The sequence below is a fragment of the Mandrillus leucophaeus genome, unplaced genomic scaffold (assembly GCF_000951045.1).
Source record: "Mandrillus leucophaeus isolate KB7577 unplaced genomic scaffold, Mleu.le_1.0 Scaffold82, whole genome shotgun sequence".
Taxonomy (NCBI): domain Eukaryota; kingdom Metazoa; phylum Chordata; class Mammalia; order Primates; family Cercopithecidae; genus Mandrillus; species Mandrillus leucophaeus.
The window spans coordinates 3,902,449-3,911,903 of record NW_012108919.1 but is presented as its reverse complement, the minus strand read 5'-3'; the positions used below and the strand labels follow the sequence as shown (position 1 = coordinate 3,911,903).

The following is a 9,455-nucleotide window of genomic DNA, read 5'->3' as shown; positions in this document are numbered from 1 at the left end:
TTCAAAGGAGTTTTAGCCATTTGCTAATAAGCAGGAAAAGCTGGAAAAAAGAAACAGTATCAGTGGAGCTCCAGGACATCTTCATAACCCTACTGTTGGTAGTCAGCATTCAATCCACCCCCTTCTTTGTTGGCAGAGTTCCAAAGTTGCTTTGGAACCTGTTTCTCCTTGATGTGACTCAAAGGAGTCACCAACTCCAACCTAGCTCCAGCAGCCAATTTTTACCCATCTGAGTCAGCCATGATGGTCCTGGTCTTGCCCATGGCTTGTTTAGGACTGACCTTGCAGGCTATTGTGACCAAACAGTTCTGGCAGAAATTTGGCTGGGTGACTTCTGGGAAAGGTTTCCTCACTCTTAAGAGAGGCACACATAAAGACAGTTTCTTCTTCCTCTGGATGTGGTTGTGCTTGTTGTGATACACAGAGAGGCAGTAGCCACCTTCAACCACAGGGAGAGCCAGCAGGAGAACAAGGATGATACATGAAGGTTGGCAGAATAGAGCCTGGATCCTGGATTACATTTTTTGAACCAACGAATTTAGCAATTTTGGACATTTTCTTTTGTGTAGTACTAAATTTCCTTATACTTTAAGCCACTTTCAGTCGGTTTTGTTTCTTGCAGCCAAAAGCATTTGCCTGCAACACATGCTGTAAGTGTCTCTGAAGATTATTCTATTTCAGTAACGTCAAGAGCCTGGCGAGGATGGATAGAGAGGCATGGCTGTTTCCTCCTCTTCCCACTCAAGATTATTCCCCTGGTTATTGAAAGTGGTTTTAGGTTTATTCTTATAGCTACTGACCCATGCCAAAGATTGTTGTCTATGCTTTTGTAGTAAAATTCTGGAAACAAGAACCAACTGTTTTGCACACTTTCTTCTCAGAGCCTTATTTCTCATTAAGCCCAACCCTTCACTTTCCATCTACCTGGAACTGCGAAACACAAAGGAGCCAGGGCTCCTATCCACTGTGCTCCTCCTATCGCCCGCTGGGGTCAAGGATGTCTCCCTCACGTCTCTCCCACAATATAGTACTAAGATAATGTGTCCAGAATCGGTGGGTTCTTGGTCTCACTGACTTCAAGAATGAAGCTGTGGACCCTCACAGTATGTGTTACAGTTCTTAAACACGGTGTATCCAGAGTTTGTTCCTTCTGGTGGGTTCGTGGTCTCACTGACTTCAGGAGTGAAACTGCAGACCTTCGTGGTTTTACAGCTCTTAAAAGCAGCGCATCTGGAGTTGGTTGTTCCTTCTGGTGGGTTCGTGGTCTCACTGACTTTAGGAGTGAAGCTGCAGACCTTCGTGGTTTTACAGCTCTTAAAAGCAGCGTGTCTGGAGTTGTTTGTTCCTTCTGATGGGTTCGGGTCTCACTGCCCTCAGGACTGAAACCGCACACCTTCAAAGTAAGTGTTACAGTTCATAAGAGTAGCACATGCACAGTTGTTCGGTCTTCCCGTCTGGAGTTGTTCTTCCCTCCCGGTGGCTTCCTGGTCTCGCTGACTTCAGAAGTGAAGATGCAGACCTTTGTGATGAGTGTTACAGCTCTTAAAGGTGGCCCGGGCCCAAAAAATAAGCAACAGCAAGATTTATTGCAAAGGGCTAAACAACAAGGCTTCCACAGGGTGAAAAGAAACCAGACTGGGTTGCCGCTGCTGGTTTGGGCAGCCTGCGTTTATTTCCTTGTCTGACCCCCCGCTTTCCCCACCACACACACACACACACATCCTGCTGATTGGTTCATTTTACAGAGCTGATTGGCCCATTTTACAGACAGCTGATTGGTGCGTTTACAAACCTTGAGCTAGACACAGAGTGCTGATTGGTGCATTTACAATCCTTTAGCTAGACACAAAAGTTCTCCAAGTCCCCACTAGAACAGGTAGACACAAAGCACTGATCAGTGCATTTACAAACCTTGAGCTAGACACAGGGTGCTGATTGGTGCATATACAATCCTCCAGGTAGACATAAAAGTTCTTCAAGTCCTCACCTGACTCAGGAACCCAGCTGGCTTCACCTAGTGGATGCCATGCCAGGGACCGCAGGCAGAGTTGCCTGCCAGTCCCGTGCCGGGCGCCTGCACTCCTCAGCCCTTGGGTGGTTGATGGGACCAGGTGCCACGGAGCAGAGGGTGGCGCCAGTCAGGGAGGCTTGTGCCACACGGGAGCCCATGGGGGTGTGGTGGGGCTGGGGCCCTGCCCCGCAGGGAAGCAGCTGTGGCCCGGTGAGAATTTGAGCGTGGCGCTGGTGGACTGTCAGTGATAGGGTACCCAGCGCACCCTCCACAGCTGCTAGCTCAGGTACTAAGCCCCTCACTGCCCAGGGCAGCTGCGCAGGCCGGCACCTCTGAGTGCGGGGCCCACCTAGACCGCGCCCACCAGGAACTCGTGCTGGCCCGCGAGCACCACGTGCAGCCCGGGTTCCCGCCTTCGCCTCCTCCTCCACACCTCCCCGCAAGCAGAGGGAGCCAGCTCCAGCCTCGGTCAGCCCAGAGAGGGGCTCCCACAGTGCAGCGGCGGGCTGAAGGGCTCCTCAAGTGCAGCTGGAGTGGATGCGGAGGCTGAGGAGGCGCTGAGAGCGAGCGAGGGCTGCTAGCACGTTGTTACCTCTCAGTAAGAGCACCCTTCCCCAGAGTCTACCAGCAGGCAGACCTCTCAGGGGAAGTACGTGCATATGCCTTAAAATCACATGAAAAACAGGGGATGGATGGGGGTATGTGGGAGAGACCCAACAGGGTGAGAATGAATGGAATCGAGAGTCAAGAAGGTTGTAAACAAAAGGCCAGTGTATGTGGGTTACGTTTCTACACTTTAATTCATATACATAGGTGGTTGAAATGATTAAACTGTATTAGGAAAAATGGACAATCTTTTCCTAATTTTAGATACTGAAGGACTAACCAAGTAAGAGAAAAACTTTTAATGGGGCCGTGTGTAGTGGCTCATTCCTGTATTTTCAGTACTTTGGGAGACTGCGGTGGGTAGATCACCTGAGGTCAGGAGTTCAAGACCAGCCTGGCCAACATGGCAAAGCCCCATCTCTACTAAAAATACAAAAGTAAGCCAGGCATGGTGGCACATGACTATAATTCCAGCTATTTGGGAGGCTGAGGCAGAAGAACTGCTTGAACCCAGGAGGCAGAGGTTGCAGTGAGTTGAGATCCTGCAACTGCACTCCAACCTGGGCAACTGAGTGAGACTCCGTCTCCAAAAAAAAAAAAAACTTTATAAGGTTGCATAAAAGTAATTCAAATTATAATAATTCAAGTAAAGAATATGTCATTTGTGCCTAATTACAGTGCCAAATTATAACAACTAGGCATAGGTTAAACATAGCATGCATTTTATTTGCTTTCCTGTGTCCCTGCCTTCCTAGGGTCACTCCAGATCACTGTCATCAGCTAATGTAGTACATGATATTGACTCACAACTTGACAGAGTTGAAGAGGCCACTGCCTATAATCTACCTACATGTTTCCTGGCATTTCTAATGTTCCTTCATAATCTACTGTGGAACTTGTTTCAGTGTTCAATCCATATTACCTTTACAGATATGAAATTTCAACAATTTAATTTTTGTTATGCCTAATATTCTTTCCTACTGCTTCAAAGGATGCCCACTCTTTATTTGGCAATCACTTAAATGGCATTTCCTGAAGACCAGGCATTTTTTCCCCATGTGCCTTGAAAATACAAATTCCTGTCATCTTTATAACAGCCCTGTGAAATCGTGTGGCAGACATTATTGCCCATCCATGTGCCCTCAGTCCACTTCCCAATTATACCTGCAGTCACAGTGGACAGTTTGATATGAAATGACATTGAGGAACATGCGTGCATAGGTAAACATGCCAGTTCCCTGTCCTCTGCAGTACTGTGAAGGTCCTCACATGATGGTGCCCCCATTGCCCTCGAGAACGACTGCTCCTTTACAGCCCCTTCAAGAGCTTCTCTCCCTCTGCTCTCACCCATCCTTATTCCTTCACTTGTACTTCCTGGAATCACCTCTCAAAAAATCACGTATATCTAAATCCTTTCATCTGGGTCCACTTTGGGATGAACCCAAATTACAATACTAAGTTCTATTATAATCCTTGTTTTATAGATGAATAAAACTTCATCATATAGATCAAAGTATGTGCCTCATATAGATGAGGCACATAGTGGTATAATAATTTGCTCAAGGTTATCCAGCTCATGGAGTAAGGATCTGAATTCAGGCTTCAGAGTCCATGTTCTTTGCTACCCCTATACTGGCCTCTAAAAATCGTACTCTATAATTTGGTGAACACGTCCATCTTCCACCTACACAGATCATTCTCAATAATATAAATAGGGAGAGGAATTTGGCAAACTACAGCCCTCAGCCAAATCTGTCACGTGGCCTGTCTTCGTAAATAAAGTTTTATTAGACTACAGCCACATCCATTTGTTTCCACATAGTCTGTGGCTGCTTTTGCACTGCAATAGTAGAATTGAGTAGTTGTGATAGAGACCATGTGGCCTGCAAAACCTAAAATGTTTACTATCAGCCGGGCGCAGTGGCTCACGCCTGTAATCCCAGCACTTTGGGAGGCTGAGGTGGGCGGATAATGAGGTCAGGAGATCAAGACCATCCTGGCTAACACGGTGAAACCCCATCTTTACTAAAAATACAAAAAAATTAGCTGGGCATGATGGTGGGCGCCTGCAGTCCCAGCTCTTCAGGAGGCTGAGGCAGGAGAATCCCTTGAACTCAGGAGGCGGAGGTTGCAGTGAGCTGAGATCACGCCTTCCATGCTCTGCCACAATATGGTACTAAGATATGGTACTAAGATTGTGCCACGGCACAGAGTAAGACTCCATCTCAAAAAAAGAAAAAAGTTTACTCTCTGGCCCTTATTCACAAAACGTTTGCCAACTCATACTATTTCTCGGTAGGGCGTGATCTTTCCCAGCTGGAATCTATTTAAAAGATATCAGTGAGACTCCCAGAACATGGCTTGACTTTGGGTTGGGTAGCTTTGGGGATTCTGAATATCTGGTCAACAAGCATGTTTCTGTCTGTGTTACTCTAGCTGAGCCCAGGGATTGGTCAAACACCCAAATGCTGAGCCTATGGCTCGTTCTTCTCCTGGCCACCAATCAAATGGTCTGTGACTATTTCTCCTTTTCCCAACCTGGTTATATTTCTAAGAGATAAGAGGTGTCCCTTTCCCACTAACAAATGTACAATACCAGCCATGCTTTAAAAAGTGGGTTAGGCCCGAAGGAAGCTTTTGCCAGAGATATAATCACATGGGAGAGGAACTTGACTAATTCTGTGAAGGCGAGAGAGATCTCATCTTATTTTAGATGATTCAATGGGAACATTTTGATTAGTTTGATAGAGTTGTTAGGTTACATGTTTGTTTGGGAGTTTCTGCACCTATGGCCACTTCTGCTGGGTCTACACCATGTGGTATGAAAGCTTTTGGTTTCCACCTTTACACACAGGTATCAAAAGCACCTTTGCAGCCATTCACATTAAAGGCACCCATTGGCTGTCCCAGGCCATCAAAAAAATATTATTATGCACCATTTATACCAGTTTGCCAACTTGGATTTTTTTTTCTTTCTTACAAGAAACCATAGTGACACTGTAAATCATTGAGGGTGTTGATATCTTTTAAGACATACTTTGATAACATTCTGGAATATGCCATTTTATAAAGCAGGGAAAGGTGCCACTTAGAGTGTATCCAGGAGGCAGGAATGCCCTGCAAGGTCAACTTTTCCTTTTCAGCGATGTTCATAGTAACTGTTTATATGTTCTAGACTTGCAGACAAGGTCTTCAGATAATGTAATGAGTACTTGTTAATCAAAACTCCCATACCTCAAGAAGGTTTTTGCAGGTCAAATAGGTTGGAGTAAAAATATACATATATGTAACTCTTTACAATACCTGAGAACAAAATTCATCAAAATATGCTCCTGTCTTGCCCCAGTTCAACTACAATTTCATAGAGGTCATTTAGGAAACTCTGTGCCTTCCAGTTGTCCCCCAAATATCTGGCAATTGTATGTGCCTTCTCAACTTTCAACCATAATAAACTGATGACAACGAATCACCAGTTCAAACAAACAAATCGTTCATGGTGAGGTCTGTATTTAGTGGACTGTGTCTAAGAAAGAATGTGTTAATCTGAAGACCCAAAACTTGGTTACCATTTGATACAATGTTTGGGTTTATAACATTTTGTCATCTATTGCTTGAGCTTGCTGGGAATTGGTTGGAAGCAAATCTTCCTGAAGAACACACTATTGGTCAATCAAAGGACCCGGATGTCCCTCCTTTGGGGAAGTTTTGGTGGTAACCATGACTAAGACTAATGTCAATCATTGAGTGACAGGTTCTGGGAATCCTTACCCATCACCCTTCCCAGTGGGAGTGTATTCCTTCAGGAGCTGCCTGGAAGGTGCAAATGATATGCTAGTCACAAAGTTTTGGATTGTTTTGGACCTGCAGGAGAGCTCACACGGGTGAGTCCTTGTGGGGACAGTAATTCTCCGTGTAGGGGTGGAGGAGAAAAGGGAAAGGAGAGGGAAGGAGTGTGACCAAATCACTGGGACTTTTTCAAGCAAAACAAGGCCTCTTCTTCCTCATCACCCCTCCTGGATTCCAATTCAAAGGCCTGGGGCTCATGTGATCATGTGACTGCAATTCTTTTTTTTTTTTTTTTTTGACACCTGTATGGGTGTGTGTTCTTTTTTTTTTTTTTTTTTCTTTTGAGACAGAGTCTCACTCTGTTGCCCAGGCTGGAGTGCAGTGGTGCGATCTCGGCTTACTACAACCCCTGCCTCCCAGATTCAAGCAATTCTCCTGCCCCAGCCTCCCGAGTAGCTGGGACTGCAGGCATGTGCCACCATGCCCAGCTAATTTTTGTATTTTTAGTAGAGACGGGGTTTCACTATGTTGGCCAGTCTGGTCTCAAACTCCTGACCTCATGATCTGCCTGCCTCGGCCTCCCAAAGTGCTGGGATTACAGGCATGAGCCACTATGCGTGGCCATGTGACTGCAGTTCTACTGCTCTTCACCATGTCCTGCTCAGTCTAGAACACGCTGTACAGACCTGGGCGTGGCTGCTCTTTCTGGGGGATGCTGGCAGTCCATGGCTGGAGTTTGTCAATCATCTGCAAGAACTGAAATCCCTCAGGTATCCAAGGTACTTACTGGGCCCAAGTATCAAAAAGACAGAATTTACACACCAGCTTTCCTTCCTCCATTTGTACTCCGACCCCACAGAGGCTTCCCCAGTGACCCTCTTCTTGTATTTTCTCAGCTTTGCTTTCTGCCCTAGTTCTTCCAGCTCTTCCCCTTGTTACATTATTCATGGCTTTTATTTCTCACTTAGTAATTTCTTTTAATTTTTATTCGTGTTTTTATGCTCACTTAACCCAGGTCCTTATCTTGAAAAATGACTACTCTGGAGTGACCAGAGAAGGAAGAAGTAGTAAGCTATTAGTCCTTTTTAAACCAAGACAATTCCAAGATTATTGCATTAAAAAATTTTTTCAACAGCTGCAACAGAGTTTGCCCTTAAACAGTGGTTCTTAACCTGGGCTACACATTGGAACCATTTGGGCAGTTTTGGAAAAAAAATCCCGTTGCCTGGGTCTCCCCTCCAGAGATTCTGTTTTAATTGGCCCGAGGTAAGACTTGGGCCCCAGGAGTTTTAAAAGCTGCCCGGGTGATTCTAATGTGCAGCCAGGGTGGTGTGTCCTTCCCACAGACAACGTTGCAGAAGTGAGGCTGCCTCAGAAGTTCAGACCCCCTCCCCCTCCTCTTTCTGCACAATGATCGTCCTTGCAGATTTCCTCATAAGTGAGAGAAGCGGGGCTCATGTCCTTGCCCCACCACTGCGTTACCCTGGGTCAGGGCCTTTATCCTTGTGAGTCTCAGTTTCTTCCTCAGTAAGAGTAACAAACTCAACCCTGATGAGGCTGCAAGCTGGACCCACCCACAATGCTGCAGGTTAGAACTCCTGGTCAGCAGTGCACAGGGTCAGGATGAGCTCAGGAGAAATGGAAGAAAACTGAACCAATTAATGGTGCCTGTGGCTACGCGGAGACCCTGTTTCTACCACCAATATGCCCCTGATGTCGGCACTGAAGAGAAGATACCTTTTAGGACCCCAGACTGACTCTTTCCAGCTTCCAGCTCTCAGAACCTCTGTGATTCACCTCTGTGGGCGCCAGGTAAGTGTTCAGAAGGCCTTCCTTGACCACCAACATGTACATCAGCAAAGTTTTCGACTCCGTCACACAGGCCTTGAGGTGGTCCAGCTGAATTCTTTCCTCCCCTGGTCATGACATGCACTACAGAATTGGAGGGAAACCGGCATGTGCCAGGGAAGCCAGCTAGGGAGGGGACAGAAACTCCCCTTTCTTCCCTGCTTAGGGGCCTTCAGGTAAGTGCCCTTCCGCCATGAAGCAGAGGGTCGATGAACACGGACAAAGCACTAATGCAGATTTCCTCTAAAGACCTTCATTAGAGAAAACAGAGCCGGATCTTCTAACCAGACCCCAGCAATGTCTCCCCTTGCAGTAAGATGATGCTTTGCTTTACACAGATCCTTTGCCGAGAAGCAGATGTGTTGAATATAAAAGAAAGAAGAGAAGAGGAGAGAGAAGACATTGTCATGTATGAATTTACCATTCCGTGACACTCAAAACTCATTTCCTCTCAGGGCATTTGTCCTTGCTTTTCTCCTCCTGGGATACTTGTAGTTCACTCCTTCTGTGCTCAAGTATCATCTCCTTACCACCCCCCGTCCCTTCTTATCCCCTTGCTCTGCTATTTTTCTTTGTCACAATGACCACTACCACTACTTACCATGATATTATTTATTTATCTGTTACTTGCTTACTAGACCCTGAGCTCCATGAGGATTTTACTTATCTTGTTTATAGCTCTGCTCCGGTGCCCAGCAAAAAATACAAGCAAAGAGCATGAATGAATGAACGAGCGTGTGCATGAAACCTTGGGAGGCAGAGCGTCTGCTTTCGCGGGTCCCACACAACACGGCTCCTGCGCCACTGACAGCGCCCTTGCTCCCTGAATGGGCTGTGTCCTTCTCCATAGGATTTACCACCTTCTGACTGACTTTGTTATTTGTTTACTTCCTATCTTCCCCGCTGGAATGTAAACTCCACAAAGGAAGGGACTTTTGTTTTCATTTTTACTAGCCTTTGCTTTGTTCCCAAAGTCAGGATGGCACCTGGCAATGTAGTGGGAATTTAATAAATATCTATTGTCAAAGAAACGATTACCTCACTCAGGAGAAGGTGACGCCAATCAATCTCTGGCAAAAGTGGTGTTTTTCAAGTGCCTCCTTTGTCATCAGCCCCCGGTTTTCTTTTGTTTTTTTTTTTTTTTTTTTTTTTTTTTTAAGAGTCTCGTTTTCTTGAGAACACTGCCTCCATCCATAGTTCCCAG

General features: G+C 46.0%; 1 long non-coding RNA gene across 1 annotated transcript in view; it reads right to left on the bottom strand.

The window, feature by feature from the left end:
* Positions 1-7,229: 7,229 nt before the first annotated feature.
* The window catches only part of LOC105530399, a 5,839-nt gene continuing 3,613 nt past the window's right edge, over positions 7,230-9,455 (bottom strand). The window contains exon 2 of the long non-coding RNA XR_001004647.1: positions 7,230-8,592. This is a non-coding gene — a long non-coding RNA (uncharacterized LOC105530399). The remainder of the gene's footprint in view (positions 8,593-9,455) is intronic.